Source organism: Thermobia domestica, chromosome 1 (assembly GCF_964235325.1).
Source record: "Thermobia domestica chromosome 1, izTheDome1.hap1.1, whole genome shotgun sequence".
Taxonomy (NCBI): Eukaryota; Metazoa; Arthropoda; class Insecta; order Zygentoma; family Lepismatidae; genus Thermobia; species Thermobia domestica.
The window spans coordinates 101654837-101680772 of NC_137454.1; positions in this window are offsets into that span (position 1 = coordinate 101654837).

The window sequence follows — 25936 nt, forward strand, 5'->3', positions numbered from 1 at the left end:
AATGGTCATAAAAATGATAACAAATACTTTTTTTCAACGTTAAAAATGTACAGAAAAGTAACACAGTATGAAACTTATAATTTATTAACATCGTTGATCTGCGTTACAATTTTTAAATATTTTATGAAGGTTAGAATTGTTCAATAATATTAGTAATGTAACATTATTTCAATGATATCTATTGAAGGTTGAAAATTGTTTAATAATAATAATATATGAAGGTTAAAATTTTTCAAAAATAAGTGAAACAAGTTGCTGCACGAAGCAAAATGAATGTGCAACTTGAGCTTGATCTTCTTTCATAATCTTCAATTTTGGACTGATAGTTGTTAAACGCACCCTCATGTCGTGTTCCGGAGTTAACAGTTGTGACCCGTTCTTACATTTGATTATGTTCATTGCAGAAAATCCTGCTTTACTTAAGTAGGATGTAGAAAAGGGAATATGAACTTTGAAGAAATAGCTGGATATTCTCTCCGGAGAGAAATCCAGAATGATGCCTTGTCTTCTTGTAAGGGCTAAAGCTTCAAACCTCGGTCATTCATCACATCGACCAATTCACTTTTTTCCTGAACTTTTATTTCTGCTGACTGTGGGACAGAAGGCGCAAAGGAGCCCCTCACCCATTCAAATGAATTAAACTGAAACGTAGGAAAATACTTCTCAACATTGGTACACAACAAAGACAATGTGCCGCAAATGAGTAGAGATCTGCGCGGATGCGGATACCCGCGGATATCTGCATCAAAACGGGTATCTGCGGATATGTTTCTGTGCGGATAGCAAATAAAGTTGCGGATATGGTTTCCTACTTCTTTTCCCTACCTAAAAAAAGCGCTATGAAATTTGTAATGATGGTTGAAAGAGCACTAAGAAACATTTGTTTTGAATTAGAAGTTTAAAAACAGGTTGAAAAACAATTAAAATCAAAATAAGTGTGTTTGAAGCTTCTGACTCAGTGACAGCAAAAGGACAAGAAATGACACGAGAGAGTTGTCCTTTTATTGCTCTTTTCGATAGCTATTTAAAATGTGTTTTAAAATGTTTTTCGGAATCATGACTATTATAGAATATGCAAGTTAATATATTTTCTACCTCATTATCTGCGGATGCGGGTGCGAATAGAAGATTGCGGCTGCGGATGCGATATTTTATATCCGCGCAGACCTCTAGAAATGAGTGTTGAGAGGTTTGTGTCAATTTCACAGCACTTTGTAATCTCAAATGTCGCATTTGTTTTGTTTTCTAATTCTGACCTCCCAAAATGAGAGTTTCTCCCTAAATGAGAAAATTTTGGCACTTAAGGTTAAGATATTTTCCTTTTTTCCCTGCATGCATTTGTTCAGCGTATTCAATGTTCGGAATATGTCGGTAAGAAAAGTAACTTTATTGCACCAGGAATCATCACTAAGGAAATCGACATTTTCACTTTCTTCTAACATAAAGAATAGAAGTTGTTCTTTAAGTGCATAAAATCTTGACAACACACGACTACGAGACAACCACCTCGATTTCGTCGCGGCACACCAGCTACCCATTCGCGACACACCAGTGTGCCGCGGCACACCAGTTGGGAAACGCTGGCCTACACGGAAAGAAATATTTACATTTAAGTATGGGAATAAATTATAAATTCATAAATATAATTTGGTAGATAATTGAATTCTAAATAGTTGTTTAGAAAGTAATCTAGGCACTTGTATATTTGATTGATAGAGAACTAAATTTTCTTGTACTGAAATTTATTTCGTATTCTGTCATTTATTGTATATAACATAATTTTAGTTGCTCAGGATGATACTTAACATATAAAAATTTATAATCCTTAAGGTATTTCTATCAACGCAACTCTCAAGATTTCTAGATAACTTATACTATGCTGTTTGAAGTTTTGTTTTGCTATATGAATAACATAGTCCAATAGTTTCACACGCAAACTAAGGATGCCCAGAGAAACTGGTCCAGGATTGATTTCATCCAATGTACATTGTATCACTAGAAAAGTCAAAAATTTCAAACAACAATTTTAATGATTAAAAATGCTTTTTCTTGTTCACCTGTCGACTGGGTGGCCTGAATTCTATTCCAGGTTATGCCTGGAAACTCTTGCACCTATTTCAAAGGAATTCTAATTTTGTAATCTAGTACAGCTGAAATACTTTTTAGAATTATATTCACAAACTAAATACAACTTTCTTACAAGGCTGTCTATAATCTTTATTATAAATTAACTAGAAATGTTACAGTTTCGGAAGTATATCACTTCCTTCTTCAGATTACTAGTATACTCCAACTGAAATCGTAAATAATACTACATCATTTGTTTACTATTATATTCATCATAAAATAACGAATATAGAAATAACAAATGAAATTTACAAATAATTTTTACCACAAATACCTAGGTATATTTCAATGTTTTAGCTTCCTAATATTTTATGAGTTATGACAATAGCTTTGTGATGTTTCATAAATATTTAAAAAAAATGAACGTGTATAGAACTACCTTTGTCAGTGTGTAAAAGGAAGCTACATTACCGTAACATATTTAGCATCGTTTTATTAAGATTGCGTTCTGGAATTTAATTTCGAAAATAGTGTTGTATTTACAAGTATCTGTTGCTTTTATAAAGTAGAAAAAGAATGCTCTGATATTGATTCGAGCAACAGAACGTGCATAATATAGTTACTTATGCTCAATTTTGTTATTATACTGAAACATTATGCATATGCAGCAGCATGAATACGAACCAAATGAAGTGAATTGTGTTAATTGAAGATGTACCATACTAATCCGATGTATGTGCTTCACAATAGGGAAACTTGAAATTATTACATATCGTGGTTCATAATATGTACCGTTCATTATATCAATACAAATAGTTTAACATTTAATTATCGAGCTAATTACATAATTGTGCTATGCATTCCTACAAACGCAGCAACAGCTGTCTATAATGAAATATTATAAATTAATTAAATGGCAATACTTTTTTGTGTTGATGACGTATAGACAACATAACATTTGAAAATACATTTTCCTCAACTTATGTTAATTAAATGTTTTTTCTCTGTTATCATACAGAGAGCTCCAAAACTTATCACACATAGGAATATCGAAGGTTATATTCTTTAGAGATGAAATTTCAAGATGCCATTTATATGTTACGAAATGTTCGAACATTCTTCTTACATCAGGGAGCACTAGATATAGTTGTTAAACAAGAAATGCGGTTTCTGATGATATTGTAGCCAAAACTTACCAGAAAACTTAAGAGGATTGCTTTTGTTCGGAATAGTGTTTCCTTAAAAATTCCTTACTGAATTGAAATTTCAAACCATGTCACTTTATTTGACGTAGAAATGGGTTCAAGTAACTAATTCTATGGCAATCTTTTGGAAGTTGATGCTGTATGATGTCAAAGGTTGTTGCTCCTATTTACAGTAAAACCACACAGAGAGAACAAGGAGCAGAAGGAAAAGAGACTTCTTAAAGACACAGTTGACACATAGAGTAATTCGGGGGAAGTGACCATAAGGGTGAAGTGAATAGAGTTAAGGTTAATGATATGTGGGAACAAAGCATGATCGGCACTGACCTTGCAAAGCCCCTGTATGTTCAGTATTGAGTCTGGAGCTGACGAAGAATGTAGTGTACAGAGGAAAGAAGCGAACTCTTGAATGCCGCTAGAACGGACAGCAGGGAAGTTGAGTAGATTTGTAGCCGCGTTTGTTGCTATTGTAGTATGGAACAATAAGAAACTAGGGCAATTCTTTCCTGAAGTAATCGTGTTGTATCCAGTACTTCCACAACAGCATGAGGCGATTATTAGATACGCATGTATATAGATGTGTCTCAATATATTGCGAACATAAAGCTAAAAAAAAAAAAATAAATAAAAAAAAAGACGAGATGGGGTGAAGTGACTAACATATTTTAGGGTGATGTGAAGAGTCCTATTAATCATTTCAGATATTATTAATCATTCTGTATACAAAAATGGACCAAAGGAGACATCTACATCTAAGTATTTGCTGTCTGTCCCCCAAAACCACAGTTTCGTATAGGAGAAACCTGGGTTCAAGACCTATTGGGAACTCAAAAATTGTGCTCTTTCTTGTAAGGCCAAACAACTCATTGTTCCCGAAACGACACTTTGGACACGATCTCGGGTGTTTCTTAAGCATTTCTACAACAATAGGTTATGTACCTTTACATCATGTACGTATTCTTCGTTAGCTGTATACTCATTATGCAGCAGTTTATATCTTGTTATTTGCATTATGTCATGGACACTTCTTCTCACCACTTCACCCCATATGTGTATACACTTCACTCCCACTCCCTTGTATGATTTCTTTCTTTCTGTGCATGTTACTTGAGACACGATATGAACCCTACTTGCATTATCAGAATGCAGGTCTGTTCTATTCACATATAATTGACAATCTTCCGTGCTACCATTTCTGTGTAAGATTTTTCACTTTTATGCTTACTATGTTCACTTCCCCTCGAATTACTCTAAATAAGGCGTAATCAGTGTTTTCGCAGGTACACTACTCATGAATTCACGCAGGTACACTACTCATGCACACAGTGAACATTTATTTCATTTCATCCAGCTATCTCAACCCCTCACTCTTGTGGTATCTACTCATTTCTCATTGTCGTTTCTGAGATCATAAAAGCATGATTTTACGTTATACTACGGACAGTTGAACAGAAGGTATACGATTGACTTGATTTCGCTGTCCAAATATCGCTGCCCCAAATTCCGTGGGCCAAACCCTCGCGGGACAAAATCTCACTCGGCTAAAAAAGTGTAATCGGAATCCGCTTCTCATTCTCGTAATATTTTAACTCCATACAGTGAGGTTGACTGAGATGTATCGAAGAAAATAAGAAAATATATGTCATATTACATTAGGAAGCTTATCATGCATCCTCTTTCTAATTAGAGTGGGATGGTTTTATTTCAGTCTTGCATTTTTCATAGACTTCAAAGGTTTAATAAAAGCCTAATGGCAAATCCTGATAGAAATATATATGCCGTATTGCTTCCAGATTGAATATTGTAAGGATTCTCATACCACGACAAAAGCACATGTAAACACAACACGTCTATTAATTGTAAACAGCGTAGCAGAAGTGAAGCCGCCACGAAAGACACCGAGGAAGACGGACCTCACGGAAGGAACCGAAGAGGACAGATAAAAGCCCCACCACCGAGGGACCCAGGATCAGTCGACCAACTGATCGTAACCTATCCTAAACCCTGGAGGCTGCTATGAAGCTAATGGGGATCACCTTAAATACCATACCTCGTGAGGGCTGCTATGAGCGGAGGTTACCTAGAACCAAATCCTTGAAAATCCCGGAGGCTGCTATGAAGCTAAGGGGTTACCCAGCATCTCCACCAATTTTATTATAAAATTGAGTCTTTTGTGTTTACAAAAGTTCTAACAATAAAGTGTCTCTTTAATGACCTAGGTATACAGGTTACAGCGTTCTGTACAGGTAACAATATTTTTGGTAAAAAGTATTGGATTTTTTAAAATATAAATCATATCTATTATTGAAATAAAGAAATTCTGAATTTACCCAACACTGAGTCCACATTGTGCACTCGATTTATTTATTCTTTACGTTCTGACAACTTTTAATGGGCTGTTGCTGAGAAACTATGCATTTGTACACCAATATTGGAAACAAAATATTAAACTTCCAATTCGTATTATTTTGTTTTTGTGCTCACGTGAGGAATGATTTCTCAAAGTTTGTCTATATTGTTTTCGAACACCCTGTAGAATAAACCAATAGAGCATAACAAGTTACCTTGCTTATTGGAGTAAACACTGAATAGGATTTCAAAGCTTAAACTGTTCAAGAGTTGACGACGGTCGGCTTTAGTAATTACTTAGAAACCCGTGTTCCTTGGTAATTGTGTACAATGAAATTACATGGAAGACATGTTCCGTCGACGTAACTGTCACTTCGTTTTATCTGATTTGATTGATTGTTCAAGTTAATTCCACTTCTTCCCGATAGAGGAGGCTGCTGCAAGAGGAAGGCAAGATTCGATAAGCTACGAAGACTGCAGCCAAGATGGTATTTATGTTTGTTCTGTTCTAGCAACATTAATTACTTATAGCAAAACAGCTGTTTGTAGTAGCATATTGGTATCCTGTTATAGCGGAAATGGATAAGTTACTTAGCATGCATTAACATAATGAAAATTATGTATCTTAATAGCTTCAATTTAATTAATAAGTAGACCTACCATCTATTATATCTATTAGTGAAAATATGATTTACTTTCCTCCAGACGCCCCGCCTAGAAAAGACTCTATAAAGCTTTTGCTTGGGGTTCCGTGTTGCGAATGTTCAAATGCCCGCTGTAGTACATTCTTTACATTACTAATTTTCAAATGAGCCCAAGTGGGAAGTCGCTGTACTTGGTTGCGTTTGTGTTCCTGGCGTAACAACATGGCGTCTGTTAGCGGAGGCGGCCATGCTTCAACTATTGTAGGTAATTATGCTCTATCCTCTAAACCAGTGGTTTTCAAACTTTCCGGTACGCGGACCCCCTGTTCATTCGAAAAGTGATCTGCGGGCCCCTTGCAATGCTATGCAGTAACTTTCAAGACTGAAAATCAATGTCTTTTTTTTTTTTTTTTTTTTTTTTGTTTAAAGAAAATAATTTGATCAGGAAAGGAAGAACATTTGATAAACAATGTTCCAAATGTGATTTCATGATTCCAAATGTGATTCCAAGTGTGATGAAATCACTAATGTGAAGAATTTTTTTTTTTATAATTACATTGAAATCTGGAATAAGATTTATCATCATTATTCTTAGGTCCGATTTCACATTAAGGCGATTTCGCTTTAAACTTTTAATACTGCAAAGAGCAGAAAGATCTACGCACATAAGTAAGTGATAGGGAAATGCATCAAATGTTACAATACCTTTTGAGATAACACTTCATACCCATAGCGCACATGCACCGAAAGCTGCAAAGTTCATTTTCTTTGAAAACGTTTTACTATGAAGTATTGCAGGATAGTTCCAATAGCTGTTCTTGCTCTGTGTTAGAGAGATTTATATCTTGTTGATTATTGATTTCTACATTAGTGAAAAGATTTTCATTTCATCTGTTACTAGGTTGTGAAGCAGAGAAATATTCTCGAAAACTTGCACCTAATGCTTTCAAGTGTCCTACAAGTGTTTTGTGGATTTCAGCAGAAAGTTTTTCACCTGAAGAATCAGTGAAATCCTTGAGCATTGGAAATGGTGAATAGTTATTGTTTTGTAATCATATTGCACACAGATGCAGTTTATTAATCTTAAAAGTACTTCTTGCATAACAGCTGTGAATTCCATTTTACTACAACACATTTCAAGTTTTAGGCTTCGCGGACTCCTGGCTAGGTCCTGCGGATCCCCAAAGGTCCGTGTCCACTTTGAAAACCACTGCTCTAAATATTTTACATTTTTATGCTGAATCCTTGCACCTTAACTCAGGAAGGACTAAGAAAGTTGTGACAATTGTTGTTTTATCTGTATTGTTATTTTTGTGCTTTCCGCGGAGTAGAAAGTCTTCTACATTGGGACTTAACATCTTTTTGTCTGTTTATTTTCTAAACTAGATTGTATGTAGGCGTAGAGTGTAGGAGGGTTGCACTTAGCTAAAATTGCAAATTTTCTCTAAATCTAATGTAATTTTAACGTCCATTTAACTACATAATTTGTTGATTTGAGAAGAAAAATCGTCATCAAGACCTTCACAAAAGTTAAATCACTCCGCGAAATTATGCTAAGAATTTCCTCCATTCTGCGTGGAAGTTTAAAAAAATGATCAAGCAAACGATATAATGCTTTCTATATTTGATCTGTTTCTAGTTTTCTTGGTATAAATTTATTTCTGCTTTCAGGTCATTTCCAAAAGTCCCTAACGTAGGATAGGATTATGGAACTTTTTGGAGAATCTAATATGGAACTCTTCGATGTTAGTGAAGATTCTTTTGATCCCTGCTGGGATGAATACAACAGTACTGAAGTTGACATTGTTTTTGACGATAATCCTAGTGGAATCGATGATACAGTGCCACAATCTCCCCACCCATGTCCTGATTGTCAATTGTTTTGGAGAAGGTCTTGCGAGTTCCGGAAGAGAAGTTCTAGATATTTTATTGTACCGAGAAAAAGGATCTTTCCCCGGACTAGAAAAGGATCAGGGTGTAGGAGGAACAGCAAGAGCTTCACTACAATGCCCCTTGTGTAAAGACTTCGTGATATTGGAATTCTCGGCACAGGGTCCATCATAAATAGTAAGCTTCCAGCAGCTGTAAAACCCAAATTGATGACTGGAAAAGAACAAATGAAATGAAATCTTTGAGTTTTACGTCTCACGATTATGCATGACTGAAAAGGAATTATTGAAGAGAGGTAAAGGAAGCAGCGACCAAATAGTCTGATCAGATGACAAAATTTTTGTAAAATGGATGAGCAGAAGATAAGTTGTTTTGGCATCTACTGAAACAGGCAATGAACTGGACGAGAAATGTATTAGATGGAGCAAATAAGATAACAAACATATTGAAATTTCTAGACCCAGCAGTTGTCGGAGAGTACAATAGAAAGATGGATGGATTCGATGTCTGTGGTCGCATATCATTCTATAGCATGAATGAACGAACGCAAAAGTGGACAATTAGAGCCATACTTAATTTCATGGACTTGCCAGTCGTAAATGTATGGCCTGCGTACCAAAGAGAGCGTACGAATGCTGGAATTCCTAGAAAGAATGTGCAAAAAATCTTAGATATCAAACTATCTATTGCGGAAAGACTGTTTTATTGTGGAAGGAGCACTGACGTAGGTGATATGAATTACGATTATCTCCAAGAAACTGGAAATCAAACGAACAAGGCGAAACAAGGATGGCTTCCTATCCCATATTCAGATGCAAGGTTTGAGGGTGCAGATTATCTTTCAGAAGCAATCAAAATGAAGAACTATGCCAGATTCAGAAGGCCATTTTGTAACCAATTTTCCAGAGTCAGATGCGTAAAACGCATGCTATTTCTGTACCTGCAAACTGATCGAAATTCTTTCTTAACGTTTCGCACAAAATTGTAGCGATGTTAAGTTGTAGAAAGCACTATATAATGTTATTTCTAAACATAATCCAAATTGTAAAATCTGCGAATTTTATTAATTGCAGCCGGTTAATATTTTAGTATACTTTTTCGTTGTTGAAGCCAATATAGTCATATTCATTTTACTAATACAAGCAAGTTTAATAACATTATTTGTAGCAAAATTGTAAAGGACAACACAAATGTAAACAAAATATATGGCAAAATATGTATATCTAAATATTATTAAAGTTTTCAAAATTACTAATACATTTTATATCACGAATGCCCAATGTAGAGAATACTCTACATACCGTTATGCTCATGCGTGTTGATGAATCCGAGCGAATCCCTTTATTTTGCTTTCAGTATGTCACAGGCACTTCGAAAAAACAAAGGAAGTCATAAACTTGTGCTTGCTTTATACTGTGGGCGTCAGTAGGCTATACCATTATATACAATTTCATGCATCACCTTTTATACTTTCAAAATAATACCCCAACGCACTGCGCTTGGTTCTACTCATCACTGGGAGTGTGATAAGAGGGTATGGCCAATCACCACTAATCGTCTAGTACGCTCAGCGAGCCAATAGTAACCAAGTTGACCACTCCCTATAAACGTCACTACAACTTTTCGCGGGAAGCCAACGACGTTATACCTTCCATACTATAATATACGACAAAAATGATTATTCTTGCGGAAAACACGCACCGATGTTTTCTAGGTGGTCCTTACGGTCGAGAATTATATCTATTCCGGTTCAGAGCGGGGGTTAAGTTGGTGGGCGCAGGTATGCGTACATAGGAAGCAAGCACATTAGCGATCACAGATATGAGTGTAACCAGGCAGCAATCTTGGAGGTTCGAGGGGATCTTGGCCAATGACATCCACAGGATGGGTTGACCGTTTGTGACCAAAGGCTACTGTAGCTTTTCCAATCTAGCCATCCTGAGTGAGGTTTCTCTCATTCACAAGGCAAATGCTGGGATGGTACGAGGCCGCGTCCTCCCCAATTTCCCAATTCGCCGAGGAACGTCATCCCTCCTCATACGTGAAGGGTTAATATGATCATAGATGCAGAGAGTCCGGAAATTTAATTCCTAATTATAATCCTAATTCCAAAGAAAGAAAACCACATTTAAATCAACTAGCTAAAAGATCAAAGATGGCTCATTATTTCAACAACCTTAAACGGTAGTTATTTACGCCCCTTAAATTAACTTTTAAGTATTACAGTCATTCTTTTTCTACAATAATAAGTACAATGAATAACATTACTTGTACTATTATTTATGTCTACAGTAGAAGTAGAATTGTTGTAGCATTAGCAGTAACGGCTGAATTAATATTATCATTAGCCTAACTCATAGAGATTATAGACTGCGTTCATAATTGTATCATTTTCTATAAGGAGCTAAAAATGCATAGTTCGTTGATTTTCAATAGGTATACAGCAGGCCGGTAGCCAGCCCAAAAGTGTAGGGGGGGGGGGGCGATCCAACCATATTATAGTTCATCACTATATTATAATTGATTTGCAAGCCTACCGTGAAAATTTTAGAGGGGGCCCGCCTAGAACCCCCTGGATACGGGCCTGGTATACAGGCTATTCCCTACAAAGTGTAATTCTCAGATATGCCCTCAGTAGAGTTTTCAGATATACCCTGATTTCAAGGAGGGTCCAAAGTAGGCATGAGATAAGCCTTGGTAACAATGGACATCCAGTGCTTCGGAGGGAAGTCGGAACTGTTAGGAACCGGCAGCTCCATGTTTTATTTGCGTACGGAATAATGTGTGATACGATGTATTTCATCAAGGTATATTTCACGTTTTCTTCATTTATAAGCGTGAAAGTAAACATTGCAGAATGCGTTTTCCCGAGTACGAGAAACCGTGCTGCTGACGATCCTTAACACTTCCGACATTGCACAAAACGATTCTTTGTTCATTGCTATCAAAGCTTATCGTTTCCATACTTTGGACCAATCATAAAGTCAGAGCATATCTCAAAATTCGGTTGATGGCATATCTGGGAATTTCACCCTGCATGGAATACTCTAAATACCCATTGAACATTAATGGAATATGCATTTTTGAATTGCGTATGCGTGACTTCCCTCACGGTGATAAGGACCAACATCCACAGCTTCTGGAATTCGAAATAGGGCCTGTTGAAAATTGGCTTTCTCGCGATTTTGGACAGTCGTAGCTCTGAAACCAAGCACTTTTCCTCACAGGGCCATATGAACTTTTTCTCTTATTTTGATGTAAGGAGTCACCTCTTACAGCTTGTCGGTATAGTTCATTAACACCCTGTATACAGGGTGTTTCAAAACAACACCGACAACGTTTGCGAGGTGATTCCTTGCATCAAGATAAGATAAAAAGTATAGACCAACCTGGGCGCACAAATGCTTTCCTTTGGAGTTATAGGCTGCCAAAAACATGAAAAAATGAACTTTAAAGATCAATAACTCCAAAACTATGGGACCTACCGTAGTCGAATCAAGACTTCACTGAGGAACTAATATGTGCGCTATTCAAAAACACATGCTTCAGAATCCTAAGGTACTTGCGCAATAATTTTTATAGAGGTAGTTTTTCTACTGGCATCTAATCTGAAGTACTCACCAATTACCTCCATAAAAATTATTACAGAAGTACCGCAGGATTCTAAAACTTGGATATTTGGATAGGACACATACTAGTTCCTAAATAAAGTCTTGACTCGACTACGATAGGTCCCATAGTTTTGGAGCAAAGACCTTTTTTTTTATGTTTTCATGTTTTTGGCAACCTATAACTCCGAAAGGAAGCATTTGTAAACCCAGGTTGGTCTATACTTTTTGTCTTGTCTTGGTGTAAGGAATCACCTCCCAAACGTTGTCAATGTTGTTTTGAAATACCCTGTATATATACATTTGTATATATACAATATGTGGCAAAACAAACAGTACTGAAATCATATCGTTGACATTTATTTATTTATTTTTTGTATAACGTAATGAAACATAAGAAATGTCAAAAGGATATCAACCAATTGTTACTCAACACAAATTGTCAATTTAAGAGGAATCGAGCTTGTACATCACGTGTTCAAAGTGTTGACCATTACGTCCAAAATGACCAAAATGTTCAAAATAAAGTGAAAGTGGTAGTAAATAATATATTATTTTGAAGATCTTCAATGGCATTCCTTAACGCCAGGATGATGTACTTTTACCTCAGAAGAAACTTTAGAACCTCTGCGGGCAACAAGAAACACGCTGGACTTGCCTAAATGACTTCGGGCTTCAGGCTACATACACATTCTTACTGAGAAATTTAACCAGGGTTTTACATCAAAAGACACATTGGTATCATTCACGGTATAAGTTGTGACGACCATTCGTCATCAGTCGATTTCTTACAATTACGTTTAGCAAGTACCTCTCTTTGGTTTTTTTACGAATTATTCAAATATGGTGACTCCGTAATGGACAAAGGCTAAATGTCAATTATATATTTTGTTGAGACTGCGTCGAGATAATACATGCACTTCCAGTGCTTCGAAAGGACTTCTGCTGAGAAACAAGTGTTAAGGTATTTATTAGTATTAATATTTCATCATATCAAGTATTACTTAATTCTTCGATCCCAGCAAATTATGAGGAAAGGAAGCCAAGATTGTCCACAAAACCGGGGAGAAAAATAATGTAGTATATTTACAAAATAAATATCGTCATAATTCAGGCGCACCTAGTCTTCCTTGCCGTTTATTTAGAACCTAACTACGCTAGCACTACTATGCGGTGAAATTAGGAATTTAAAGAATTCCAGCATTTGTGTTTAAATCGTTATGATAAGGGAAAAGCACGAACTCCAAGGAAACATTAAATAATATCTCTGAAAATATATTGCATATGAGAAGTATGTATGTAGAAATTCTTTGTGGCACTGTTGTTAAATTTTTCATGTCAGAAAAACATGAAACAAGGGAAAGAACATGCCGACGACTCTAGAAGTCCCCGTTCTTGTTCTCCAGGAGCCTGTTACAGCAAGAATTCCAGTGCAGTGTGTCTGTAGTGGTGAGCACATAAGACTCAACAGGTGGTGTGATGTAGCCTTATGTGATGTGAATATTTGGGGATACTAAAGCTTCTTAAACCCTACGGGTCTCACATTCTCTGCAATTAAGCACAGAGAATACACTTTTTAAACTACGCTATCTTGTATGTAGCACATTTAGTCTAGCAATAAATAAATAATAGTGTGGCTCTTTCCTCTCCTGGGTGTATTTTAGAAACCATACATTTTTCTTCAAACGTTGTAACTGAAGGAACTTATACGGAGAAATATTAAAAATATGAACGGCAGCAAACAAAACTGCTCATTATGTGTTCGAAAATCTGAAAAATTAACAATTACATTCAAAATGAAATGAAATCTTTGAGTCCCACGATTATGCCGGATAGGCTAAAGAAGACCGTGATGATGAATGAAATTGTGGAATGAAGAAAGTAGGAGGAAACCGGAGAACCCCGAGAAAACTCATGCACACGGTGTTTGTCCACCAGAAAACTCACTTGGCACGAGCTGGAATTGAACCAAGAACCCCATGCACCAGAGGTGAACGCTCTACCACTGAGAAATCGCGGCACCACGCTCACATTCATGAAACAAATTAAATTGAACATCAAAGAAGTTAAAAGAAAGTACGTAGATAAAATTATAGAATATTATTAGTGTTAAAAGGGGGAGGGGGAATGTTCAAAGATTAGGCACATTCCAATCAATAGATCTCATTGAGCTGAACACAACAATTTGTGTAAGTGAAAATCCTGCGATTTTCCGGAACAAGAGAAGCGATTTTTTGAAAACCTAAAAATAAAGTGGTGCTATACGATAACGATACCACGCAATAAGATGAAATTCATACTGAAGTATACTTTAATCAAGTTTTTGATTATGATGCTAGGAAGATCACTGTACGGTTAATGAGATATAGCCCCAAATATTAATTATCAAACTTTAATTTTTGTTATTAAACTCTATGGTATTGTAGGTACAAAGATAAGCCAAATACAAATCGATCCATCACAACGAACTGGCCGAAATTATACACTTTAGGGTAAGTTTTTATGGTTAGTTTACGAGAACTTAATTTAATGTTTTTTAAGAAGCTAGAAAAGCATGTAACTCCTTGCGAACAACAATAAATAGTTTTTAATCTGTTGAAACAGTTTTTCTATGCGCTATATATGTTTAAAAAATCTATTTCGAGTATAGATCCCTTTCGAGCTAGTGTTAAGGAAAGTGTAGCAAGTATTAGCAGATGTCATGTAAAGAAGAAATTAAGATAAACTGAATCCTGTTTTGATTTCGAAAACCTGTGCCTGTTCTATATGGGAAAAATGTAACGGAAAAATTCGTGAATAGGTTTCTATAAGAAGATGAAGGAAAAATTCGAAAATGATCACCATAACATTTAAAGAAAAAGTGCAACAGAAAGCTGCTTAGAGACAAAAAGCTTTGAGGAAAACCAGAAATCGTATTTGGAGGATTTTGTGCTTAGTAGTTGAAGAATGATGATGACACGAAAAGTGCGTGGCCAAATTATATGTAGATCTATAAATTACTCTGACATATTGATTGCATTCTAGGGAATATGCAGCTTTAGAAAAGTGATGATTTTCAATTCACAATTAACGAACTCTTAGAGATGGTAGAAAATAAAATCCATTAGTGCTTACATAACACTGCGAAGATTGGAGAATAAATGATCCCATAGTTAAACCAATGTGCCTTTTAAAGATACCCAACAGGTCTGTCAATTACTTATCTTTTTCAGTTATAACAACTACAGTAAATCACAAGATGTCACGTCTTCATAGCTTCATTCCAATATGTTTCATCCGTATTATCCAAAATGCAATGACTCACATCAGGCGTTTATCAATTCTATACTTTGAATGAATTTGTATTCAAATTTTAATTTAGAGTGACTATTCACTGCCTTCCAAATGTAATATCAACGTCAATTATACAAGAGAAATTTCTATACCTCAAATCAATCTCAAATTTTCTTGTAGACAGAGATGGTTACACGAGAGAGAAACTAATTGGAACTAAGCCGTACTCAGGAAAATCTTAAGCGGGCGGAGGCAGTGTAGTTCTCAGGATATTTTCGATAGGAGTACCTGAATCTTAAATGGAGTATGCTAAATGCATATTTTGATATTAATTTAAATGTGGTAATTATTGTATGTCACCTTGGTGGCATTTTCAAGCTATGTAACTATATTTTCTTTCTTTTCTTTTCTTTTTTTTAAAACTATTTATTATAGGGTTCAGCCCCTTAGCCCCTTGAGTCCTTCTGGGTACAGCGCTGATGTTAATGACAGAACTGCGCGAACATTGTAAAGAACGACATAAATAACATTCGCGTTTAAATGTTTAAAAATGGCGAAACAAAGTAGTAATATAGGTAATGCGAGAGGGAGAGAGCATTTCTCTTACCGTCAAGGAACATCCTAAAATTCACTTTTCATAATAGAACATCATTTCTAGATGAACGATGGCCATTAATCGTAAAATCATTTCAAAATATCAAATAAAATTGACAATTCTCAGCTATTTTTAATACAATATTCCGGAAAGTGGCCATCACATGTGGAGAATGGTGAATCTTGGTAAAAATCTAAAAGCTTTATTTGATGGGAAATTTATCTGATTTTTCCCAATTGATACAGTTCATTTTCGTTGTAAAGTTGGCTGTTTTCAAGAAATTAGTCAAAAAACCAAAAGCAGATGTGCCGTGATGTGCCATCAGTTTGTAGCTCAAAACAATCTCTAAAATTCTCATAAAATGAATGTGAAAATTGGGGATGAAACTGATGCGCAACACGGTACTTAACTGTAAAAATTATTTTTGAATTTAAATAAAATTGAAACGTTTTCATTTCGAGAATGACTAGTTGGAGGAAAAGGTGTGTGAAAGAGAAAGGTTTAAACTATGAAACAAAGGATGAGCATTAGCCTGATAGTTCCGATGAGACTGGTATCGTCCAGGTCATCTGGGTTGACACGAATGGCTTTCCCTGGAAGAACCTGGAAGCGCTGGGGTCAACCAACAATTGAATCCCAATCCTGTTGAACTGCTAGGGGCGTCGAGTTCTCTCTTCACGGTGTGTCTTCAACGATGTTCTTCTTCATCTCCATTTTACTAGTCAGATATTAAACTCAAGTGAATCTGTGGCGATGAACCTATAGAAAAGGTATTTCCAAGACGGAGTTGGTTGTTCTCCAATAGTGCGATGTGCTCCTCACGACGATCCTGGACCTTTCCAAACCTTGTGGCGAATATCCCTTGTCGATGTGTCCTCTGTAGTTTTGTTTAGCAGAAAAGCGATGAGCCTAGCGTTCAGTGAACTAGGAAGCATTAGGCTAGGCGGAAGGGAATGCGGAAAAAGCAAAAAGGAAACCAGTCGTGTTTATTAGCAATTTCAGTAATCACCATTGAAAAATACATGCTTATCCCAAGCCGTCCACAAATATACATCATAAATAAAAGTTTTGTTTCGTGAAATTTAAGAGTTCATGATTCTGTTTTAGATAAACGTAGTTTAATAAAATAATAAAATTTAATTTAGCAAATTAAATGAAGAGTTCACACAATCATCTAATAGTCACTTCACAATTACTTCACAGGTAGGTCCCTCCTTATTTATCATTTGTTCCAAGATGGCAATGTTAGCAAAATTAAGATGAGAGGGAGATTTTGGTGTGTTGATGAGGAAAGCAATGAAAATAATCCTACGTAAAAGTATTTTATTATTAATGTCTCGATCGATACTTAATTCGGCTGGCCTACAAGCAGGAACAGTATATATGAATAAACGAAATATTAAGCAACAGTAACTGTAAATGTAGCAAAAAACCCTATAGAACTCAATTCATCCACGATAAGTCACATATTTTGGATAATTGATGACATTTAAGACACTGAGAAACGAAGATTTCTATGAGGTATGATTGTGTACTGACATTTTAAACATATCTAATTAGGTATAAACATATTTGTTACACTTGAGAACACAAAAATTCGACTTTTTGTTACACAAATGCATATTTGACCCATATATTAGCTTTGGAGTCATATTTCGGGCTGAAGTGATATAAAAGCATGCTTTAGTTTTGATCATATTTTAGGTGAATTTCACTTTTCGCTCAGAAATACATATTTGCCAGTATTGGCAAAGAGATTGTTTACAACTTTTTTTTATTAGTAAAATATTTTCCCTTGTGTAACAGGATTTGACGGAGTCAATGCGAGGTCGTCATGGTTGACCTGGAGAAACATCAATCATTATGAAAAGAAATATCACCACGTCGGCTTCTGTCCGTCCCTCTATCTCTCTTTCTCGTACCCTGAAAAAATGGAGTTTTTTCTTATATTTGGTGGAAAATATTTCCATCCGAATCCGGGGAAGAATTCAAGTACAGAGAGATGAAAGTAGTACTGCTAAAATCCTAATAAAATCCACATTGAATTACCAAGTCAATACAATATTCACAATACCACAAAATACACCCTTCACGTCAGATCAAAACATAGTTCTGAAAATTAATGAAATAAGCCTGTGAATGGTTCCAATACGGCAGATCTAGACAGTCTGCGTTATGTTTACTATTCAGAAACACAATAGTGACACTGTTGGAACAAGAAAGAAAGAGCCCATTATCAATCGATCAATAATCAGGTTCAAACTAAGTAATGTAGACGTTTGTATATTAATTGTTACCAATTGTGTCGAAAATAAATACTGCTCTACTCTCCTTCAGCATTACCAACAGCTCTTCGTTTATAAAGCTGTTTGCTACCATTACATTATATCTTTTCAATTGTCGAAAGTGTTGTCAATGTATTTGAAAGTAGTAAAAAAAATTAAAAGCAACATCTAAGCAATTCACAAAGGATTTACAAGGAACTAACAATGTATACTAAATTACGATTTTCCTTATGGTTGTTTAACTTATATATATTTCAAACGTTGTAACACAGAGGCGTTAAATTAAATATCGTACAAACGCAAAATGGCTATGGTTTCATAAAGATCCAATTTGGTAATAATAATAATAATGAACTACAATGTTAGGCAGAAAGTTTGTTGGAAACAAATATAAACTCGTGAGAATAAGATATATAAATACTCTTAGTTGGATTAAAATTTATGAGTTTTGTTCCATTTGGACAATTTTTTAGGGTCATGCCCCCCGTGACCCCCTTTGTATGTGCAAATGGAAACTTTTATTTTTTGCATTTGTATTGTAGGCTAAAGAGCTATGAATCCTGCAAGTTTCGTTTTAATCGCTCAATCCCTTCTAGGCTAGACACAAGAGCCGAACCCTTACCCAAAACTGTATCTGAAGTTGCAAAGGGGTCAGTCAAAAAACACTTATGACCAAAGAGCAAAAAGGGGTACGAAGTATGGGGGATAAAGTATGGAAGTTTTATGAAGGAGCACTAGTTAAACATGATTGGAATCTACTATTGTACACTGATAATGGATCATGTGGACTGACAAACCTGTCTACAAGAGAGTTACATTAATAAATATTTAAATTATATAGAACTTATATACGAATTTTATATATATTTGTGCTAGCCGAAGGCTAGCTCCCTTGCAGGGTTACGCCCTCTATCCGGGTTGAGAGGTGAAATGATTGGGTCAGAAAGGATATTGGAGCTGGTCTAAGGGATATGTAGAAAAACTGGAACATTATATCACTTTATTATATTTCATCTTTATTTCATTATATTACGGAATGATGGTATCCACTTAGTCATTATGATCTTATGAAATAACGAATTATAAAAAAATGTTCAATTTCACGGAGTTTGTTTTAAATACTTATTACCGAGAGATAAAATAGATTCTTTGAACAATAAAATCAATCAAGTATTTTTTAAATGCATGAGCAATCTTCTGATTACTAACTGAATTTCTTTGGCCAATGTTATATTATCTATCATTTTTATTACATTATTGAATTATTAATAATGTTATAACTTCTTAAAACAAGAAGATAAACAAAGAATATGTCCTCCCATCTATTGTTGATTGGAGCAGGTTTACATTATTCAGTTTTAAGTTGATATTCAGGGCTCGAAATGGACCGGAACTGACCGAAATGGCATTCCTCTTCGTGAATATTCGCAGCTTTTCCGTTTCACTTTTAGGAATTTCAACTAATCGTTCCGGTTACTAAATCATTTAGGTATTTCACTACACTTACCTTTTCAATATGGAGAAAATTGTGACATTTTTTTTTTCAATATTATTACAGGATTTTCATAAGCTTCAACTCTACGTGGAAATTTGTAGTTGTAGCGAGAGTTTTAACACAGTATTGTGGCATCTCTGATTGATTCCATCTATTTGTACGTTCAGATTCTCGTTTCCTTTTACTTTTGTATCTGTTTGTCATTATTATTATTATTATTATTATTATTATTATTATTATTATTATTATTATTATTATTATTATTATTATTATTATTATTATTATTATTATTATTATATTCCGTGACCGGTCAATTCGATTGTTCTAACCGGAGGTAAAAGTGGATCTAGAAAGGTAGGAGGACGCATGACGTCATGCCGTCCCCCATGCTTATCTTTGCCCATTGTCACTTTTTAGAAAATGGGGACGCCACAGATATTTTCTTGAAGTGGGGAGACGACGTCTCCCTGCGTTCCCCCTTACTTTTACACCTGGTTCTAACCTTGTCCACAAGTCCTGTCTAACCTTGTCCACAGGCTGTTATTGCCATTCTTCTATTTTATATAAAAATAATTTATATTTTCCATCATTAATCAAATTGTATAATATAGAATAAGAAATCTGAATGAAACACATGAATCAAATCGTTATAGAAACGCTATACATTTATCGATATCAAATTAAGCAGATATATGTATTTGACGTCCGAATGAATAGCGTAGTATCGACTTCAACTTTATTTTACTCCAATCAAATTTATTTGTAGTTGCTGAATAAGTATCATGTGCTATACTATAAATTTCTGCTAGTAATCTGCGTATAGTAGTATAGTACATGTACAAGATTCACCGTTCAGAACGCCACTCAACGGTTTTACTAACTAAAAGGAGTTGGTTTATTTTAACGGCTCAACGGCTTACTCATATTTTTTCAACAAGAAGAGGAGAAAACTAAAATCGTATGATCAGATATTAAATATGTTTTATAAAACAAATTGTAAAAATGCATAATTTCACTTTTAGGCTAAAACGTGCAATTACTAACAAATTCAACTTAAAAAAAATTGACAACAATGTAGACTAATGTAAATTATAACCTTATTTCTGTTAATTATAATTTGAGTTTATTTTGGGTTAATCGCTGTATCGCCGAACCAGTTTTAGGAAATTTACCGGGTCAATTGGAGAAATTTATTTAAGTTTGTGAGAAAGAATGAGTGCAAGGCAGGTAAGGAGAATAGTAAAAGTTAAGAAAGTGGTTGTATTTGTTGATTGTTTTTGATGTTGTAAGCGGCACTGTATTTGCTAACTGTTTTTGATGTTGTAAGCGGCACTGTATGTAGAAGCGGATGGACTATTTCGCGGAGAGGTACACTTGTTTTATTATGTTTTATTATGGACACTGTAAAATGCACAGAAAAATTTAGGCAAGTCTTTAATTTCCACATTTCATGTCGAGAACAGGACCCAACGAAACCCTGAGCGGCTTCTAACCCATCACTCCTCTTCCTCCTCCTCCTCCTCCTACTACTCCTATTACTACTTCTACTCCTACTACTACTACTACTTATATTATGGATCCGTATAGTAAAACTACATGAATAATAACGTAATCTAACGTAACATAATCGAACCAAATATAACCGAATGCAGTACATTTTGGTACTTTTTTTTTCGATTTTCAAATTGGTCCGGCGATACAGCAGTAATGCCTTTATTTTTATTAAAGAAATGAGGCATTTTCTGCTATTATGTTGAACATCGTCAGTTTCATGATACATGCTTTTGTGATTTGAAAAGAAGTTCACATTTAATATTTAACGTAATAACGAACTTCCGGATGCAACTTGAAATTCCAATTCACATTAAAATCATAACAATTACTAACAACCACAACAGTAATAGAAAATGGCCTACAAAATGTTTAAAGATAACATTCTGGCACGTACTCTCATCAACGATCATCTTCAAAATGGTGTCTACATCTATCGTTGCCATCATCGAGTAGAACCATCTCGCACACCAGCACCTTTTTCATTGCGTTGCTAAATCTCTCTCGTACAACATATATCTGACCAACAAGTGTACTTTATCCACGGTGTGGCCACATTGCAAAGGTGCGCATAAGATCAAGAATTGCCTTAATTTCATTCAGCCTTCTACATGTAAAATATGTGGTGGCTAGCATCTACTTACTCCTATCCATGTACAAGAAAACATAAACCATTGCTAGAGAAGCCTGTTCTCGTGTATAAACTGGTCCACAAACAATACATTTTCCATCACAGATAGTCAAGAAGTGCTACAGATCATTTCTCTTGTGCTTCGGTATACGTTTCTCTATCTTTGGAAAACTATTCTCACCAGTGTTTCTTCCAAACATGTTTTTGGAGGGGGACACTGCCCCCCTGATCTCTGAGAGTGTCCCCGGAGGAGACCAAAATAATACATCCATAATATAATAATAAATAGAATAGTTCCAACAGTGGGCCCCCGGCATACTAAGTGTGCCCCCCGGAACACTTTTTCTGAAAGATATAACGAAATACTTTAGTTTGTATAATATTAACCTGTACCTTGGGTAAAAAGTGTTCATAAATATGTAATATACTTAGTAGAATGTTCATTTTAAATTAACAGAAAAGAAGAATGTTTTTAATATATGTAAGAGATTATTATGGGATAGTTGTGGCTATGTACATGTTATGTGTTGACCTAGTCAAGTGAATTTATGTATTTTACGGTCTTAAAAAGAATATTTAAGACATATCAAGCAATAAAGGTGAGACTAATAATCTTTGAATATCTGAGTTGATTTTTGCATAAAGAAAAGTAATTATCGCTTCGTAACTTATATATTACGAGACGAACCAGGTTGACGACGCTTTTCTATAGAGTCGTTATAAAAATTTGGTTTACCAAACCCGGGACTTTTGAAAATTCAGTTCCCGAAGAAGGAAAGTAGGGCTGAATTTACTTGGATATTACCATTTATGAATACGAACTTAACCGTATTACGAAGCGGTAAGGTCATCAAAAGAAAAATGGATAGTGAAATAGTGCAACAGGAATCTAATACCAGTAATCCAGGTGAAATTAGTGCAACACCAAGTTTGTCATCTGAGGATCGACTTTTGTTAGCTGTGCAGCGACAAATTATGCAAATGACGACTGAAATAAAACAAACCATGGAACAGAAGCTCAATGAATCTAACACAAACATGGAACAGAAGTTCTATGAAGCTAACCAGACCATGGAACAGAAGTTCTATGAAGCTAACCAGACCATGGAACAGAAGATAGAATTGAAATTCAATGAAGCTAACCAGACCATGGAACAGAAGTTCTATGAAGCTAACCAGACCATGGAACAGAAGATAGAACTGAAGTTCTATGAAGCTAACCAGACCATGGAAAAGAAGATAGAACTGAAATTTAACGAAGCTAGCAAGCAGTATGAAGAATTAAGTAAACGAATAGAACGGATAGAACTGAAATCTGACGATACGAAACAAACAATCGTCCAGGTGATGAACGACATATCCTCGCAGTTTGAAGAGAAGTTAAAAAGGATAGCCGATGAGTGTCAAGAAAAGCACGATCATCAAAATCATGAAATCTGTGCTGTAAAAAAGGATTTAACGTTAATAGAATCTTCCGTTAAACATCAAAAGATCCAGTTGGCTACTATGCAGGAAGAAATTAAAACGTTACAGGCTAGAGACACCATTTATCGCAATAATCTGGGCAGTGATCGCTTCGAGTTTCCCCAATCACCGGATATAAATACGCCTTCGCCGGAATCTGAGGAGGATATTATATTAGAGGAAAATTGTCCGAAGATCACTGATGAACGAAATATAAATGGTATCATGACACAACACGCCACGGACCGGAACAATCACACCACAAGAACAAGGAGTGAGAAAAGAAAGGTAAAGTTAAGTGTCAAGATGAGCGAAATCAAAGCCATGAGTAAATTTAGTGGTAAGTGCAATGAAAATGCTAGTTCTTTCTTAGAGAAATTCCAAGATGAATGTAATATAATGTCTATCGACCGATCACAATACATGAAATTAATACCCCATGTATTACTCCCACCTTGTTCCTTATGGTTTAAGGCAATACGTGATCACATTAGTACATATGAGGAATTTAAAGCGGCATTGATCGCGAATTACGAAAATGACTTTTTGCTGGCAAACAGAGATGCCACTCTTAGAAATCAACATTTCAATCCTCGATTGCACAAATCTATTGTAGAGTTTGTTGTAAATGTCTATAATGAATTAAAGGTTGTTAATCCCTTGCAATCGGAATCAAGAATAATTGCATCGATTCGCAATTTGCTTCCATTTAAATTACAGCAGATCTTATTTTCCACACAGTGTATGAGTTTCAGTCATTTATTAATGCTTGTACAATGCTACGAAACTCAATACCATGCTATGAATCTAACACAATCAGGAATGAGTAAAAATAAGAATAATTCAGATCATTTGGTCCCTGTTCGGAATTTGAATATCCGAAGTGTGAATAATAATGAACCGAACCTAAGACGAGTATACTCTAGCAATCAAAATGAACAAAATAGACAAGGTTATGTAGGGAATCCGCCTAACCTAATTAATCGTAATAATTCCTATGTTAGACCATATAGTCAAAATAGGTTTAAAAATAGACGAAATGTATGGAGAAATTCCACAAACGCAGCAAACTACGTGGATAGAAGTAATGGAAGGATAAGAGATGGCACTTCACATCAAGATCCAGGTATTGAAGTAATTTCTGTACAAAACAATAATACAGGACATAATCATGATTGTGCTGTACAGTGTACCCTATTGGAACCCTACTCGAGTATGAATTTAAACTAATTGCGGCTGATATGGTAGGGGTTAAACCCATGTCAGCTGTAGATTCTCATGAGCATTTATCTAAAAATTTAAGCGATAATTTCTATGAACATTTATCTTCCAATTTATCGGTTCATGCTAATTATGAAAATGATCTTTCCTATGACGTTTCCGTGAATAACTATTCGGAAATAGCAATTAACAGGTGTCAATATCAATTTATACCTGTTGTAAATCGTTGTTGGTTTGAAGACGATACTGTCAATGATGGTTTTAATATCGAAGAAAATTTTGTATTTTTAAAATCATATAGTACTGCTAAAATACCTATTAAAGTCAATGGATTAAGTACCGAAGCTTTACTCGATACGGGAGCAAACGCCTCTCTATTATCGTATGCATGGTGGAAAGTAATCACTAGTAATTATTCGAATCCTAAGCTACAAAAGGCTGAGAACCTTATTATAGTTGATTTTACCGGTAAACATAAAAAGAGAGTAGCAGGAATTACCCGTGTGTCAATATCTATTCAAGATTTCGAAATATCAATCCCTATTCTGGTTATAAAAGATCTTAACGAGAACTTAATTATGGGCTTAGATTTACTATCCCAATTACGAGTCATGCTTGATTTTAAAAACCAAACTTTGACGATACCGGGTATACCTCAGAAAATTGTTCAGAAACTGCTTCCAAAATTAGATAATAGCGCTTGCCAATATAATGATCTGTCTCCAATAGTGAATAATGTTTCTATTAGTGAAAAAGGTGATAAATTAAATGATCAACGATTGGAAAAGACACAAAATTTGATGAATGTAAAGGATGATGTAGTATTTTCTGAACATGTTAAATCTCTCGAAGGCAGCCTTGATTTTGCTGATAATACCGTAATAGCAGACTTTAAGAACATTTTATATAAACATAGAAAGGTCTTTTCAGAACGTCCTGGATGCTGTAAGGATTTTGTTTATTCTTTTAAAGTTAAAACTGATAAACCTATAGTAACCAAGCCCTATATAATTCCATATAGATACAGAGAGAACGTACGTCAACAAATAGCAGATATGTTAAGAGATGGGATCATTAGGCCTTCGAGGAGCGTCCACCTTAATCCATTACATGTTGTTCCAAAGAAAAATGGTTCTCTACGTGTGGTATTAGATTTGAGGCGAACTAACGGTCACATTGATCTGGAACAAGTGAGGTATCCTCCAGTAGAAGAAATACTAGCTTCTTTACAAGGGAACACCGTATTCGGAAATTTAGACCTAGTAATGGCGTATAATCAGGTCGAGTTACACGAAGATTCAAAACCATTTACAGCATTTAGTTTTGAAGGTCACTTGTACGAATACAATCGTGTAGTCTTTGGGCTTATCAATGGTAGTGCAGCATTAGCATCCTGCTTGAACAAAGTTCTAGGTCAAGACTTGCGTAGCAACGTGATAACGTATGCTGATGATATCTTAATCATGGGGAAAAATCCACATGAATATTTGAAGTATTTAGATATAGTTTTAGACAGATTGGAAAGTTCAGGCCTTACTATCAATTTACAGAAATCCAAGTTTTTGCAGAATTCTATAGAATTTCTTGGGTACCAAATTGATGCCTCTGGTTTGCAATTCAGTCAATCTAAAGTTCAAGCCATAGAAGATCTGCCTGCT